Genomic DNA, 3,186 nt, shown 5'->3' with positions numbered 1-3,186 from the left:
ACATACATTGACAAACGGCTATCGAATCAAACAAATCTTCGTAGAGCAAGAGTAGGAACAGCACCTTCCCAGCTGATATCCTGTGAGTCGTGCGGCTTGGTTTATGGGAGCAGAGCTGGCCTTGTGTCACACATGCGGCACAAGCATTGAAGACAGTGAAACAGAGCAAATTTTTGCCCTCATGCGTCGAACATGATGGGAGAGTCCATTATATGTATACATATATATATATATATATATATATATATATATATATATACAAATCTATGTATATGTATGTTTATTTATATATATATATATATATATATACACGCACTAGTGATGGGACGATTTCAATATTTTTCCTGATTCCGAAAAATTACCAATTCTGTATTAAATTTCTGATTGTGATACAATCACCAATTTCGATTTTTTTTATAAATCTCTAAATATTTAACTATAAAGCTGTTATTTTTCCCTGATTCCTGTAAAAACACACGTCAAATGTGTAGATATTTTCTCAAACATAAAAATACACTTGTGGGAGGAGATGATCTATAGATTTTTTTTTGTCTGGTAATTTAAAGTCAATAAAGATTTATGACTTTATCACTTCCGGCGGTGGGAGATTTTGTTTTAAACAAAATCAAATAAAAAAGATAAAGGAATCGTTTTTGGCATCAAAAAATAGGCACAAATTTTTTCTGTTTTCAATACCGATTCCAACACTCCCAAACGTTCTGATTTTTTCGATTCCCGCTTCTGATTCTTATTCTGATTAATTGTCCCAGCACTAATATATATATATATGATGGCAACAACTCGTTCTCAGGTATTGCCATTACTTAATATATCTCTGGCTCGAATGACACAAACATGAGCGCAGACGGTCACTTCTATGAACTTTCTATAGTTCTACACATTCATTAATGTCCGGGCCCAAGCTGTGGTGCCTCGAACACCTACCAGGCCAAACCCTGGAAGTTACAGAGCCCTTATTGCCATTGACGCCCATATTTGCATCAGTCCTCATTGAATGTCCGTTTGCCATTTTGGGCTAAAGCCAACCTTTTTGTTATCGAAATACACACTGATTGCAAAATGTGTATTCATTGCATATCAAGTAATGCCTGTGCTTGAAGCTTTTTATAGTGAGGAAAGACTTTGCACTGAGACAATTCCACTTTCTAAACAACTGCCAGATTGAACCGAAAAGAAGAGCAAGTCAACATCATTGGAAGCAGCAGTCACCGCAGGTTTTATATCAGGGTTTTCCTTCTCCTAGAGAGGTTGCCTTCACCACGGCTTACAGGAGCCCTCTCCACCCACCATGCCATTTGATCCATGACTGAGACTTAGGTTGCTGGGCTCCAGAGCATACTCCACATGCCAGTGGGTCATGTATGCCGTAGCTGACAGGGCCTAAGCTCCTCTGGAGGTTTCTGTCAGGGTTACCTTACCCTTAGCCTTTGGTTAAAAGAACCTTTGCCCACAAGGCAGTGGAGGTCCAGTTATATGGCGCAGGACACTCGCCGTTCATCAGAGCCCTGTCTGAGTGGCAGTGGTCACGACGTGCATGTGGGGTTGATTTGTCTGGGAGAAGCACAGTATGATGCTAAGACATCTGTGTGCTTTTAACACACGTCCACACTAGACCTTGACCACCATATATATATATATATATATATATATATATATATATATATGATGATTGCAACGTCTTGTCAGACGAGTGCCACTCCCTCAGACATTTAAAATCCATGAGCCCAAATGCCTGAGGTAGTATCTATATAAAGATGATGTTACAGAGTCTTAGCTTTGTACGACAGCTAAGTCTCTCTATCGGTTCAAAATGTGAGATCCAGCAACAAGCAAGAGCAAGATAGCAAGCAACAAATTAAACTGCAGACCAGTTTAATGCGGGTACTGGTCTCCCGCTTTATGGTTTTTTAAATCAGAGATTTGCTTCTCCTAGAAAGGTTGCCTTCACCACGGCTTACGGGAGCCCTCTCCACCCCAATACACACACACACACACACACACACACACACACACACACACACACAAATATACACGGTGCTAGTTGGCCGTTGACCCAGAAAAAGGGTTCATTCGCCTTTATATATATATATATATATATATATATATATATATATATATATATATATATATATATACTAGCAGGGAGACCCGACGTTGCCAGGATTGAATGATGATCAACAAATATTTCACACTCCTATATTTTTATTGTCATCGAAATTCATGAAATCGCTCAGGAGAAAGCTTCACATGTCTCCATGCAGTAACTTAGTCCCAATATGTTATTCTACATTGCACTCTAGAGAACCTACCGTTTCTTTTATTAAATTATTTTATATAAACTTCTTTCCAGTTAACGAAAAAAAAACACATTAAGAAATTAACGTTCAGGGTTTGAACCTACATACTACATCATGCAAAAAAAAAAAAAAAAAAAAACAGAACAAAAAAAAAACAAGTAAATTTTCAAGTCTTATAAAATTCTTTGCAATTAATGAAAAAAAAAATCAAGAAATTTACATGCGGAGTTTGAATACGTCATGCAAAACAAAACAAAAAAAAAAGAAGCCCCCCAAAACACGCTATCAACTTACCCACAGAAGAATTTTCATGGCCCGTTGTTCTATCATTGTTGCTAAGCGACGACATGGAAAAAATGGCTTTACCGATGATAGATGAATTAAAATAACGGTTTTGATTATCGATTATCGGTAATGATCGGTGGGTATTCTGAGACAAAACTTAACTAAGATCACTCCCAGACTTATACACTAAAGTTCTGTAAATTTCAAAGAAAATCTGTTTAGCCGTTTCGGAGTCTATAAGGAACACACACACACACACACACACACACACACACACACACACACACACACACACACACACACACATACACACACACACACACACACACACACAAAGTTGCATTTACATAATTGTGTGTGTGTGTGTATATATATATATATATATATATATATATATATATATATATATATATATATATACGGGTAAAATATAAATGTATATATATGAGAATGTTATGATGAGATTAAAGGAAGTAAATTTGCAACGAGATAGAGAGATGATAAAGGAACACATCAAGTTATATGTTCATGAACGTTTCGTCTTTATTTCAACACTTCCTCGGGATGGTTAAATTAAAGAAAA

Source organism: Euprymna scolopes, chromosome 10 (assembly GCF_053919585.1).
Source record: "Euprymna scolopes isolate OS-2025 chromosome 10, ASM5391958v1, whole genome shotgun sequence".
NCBI classification, from domain to species: Eukaryota; Metazoa; Mollusca; class Cephalopoda; order Sepiida; family Sepiolidae; genus Euprymna; species Euprymna scolopes.
This window is presented reverse-complemented; position numbering follows the sequence as displayed.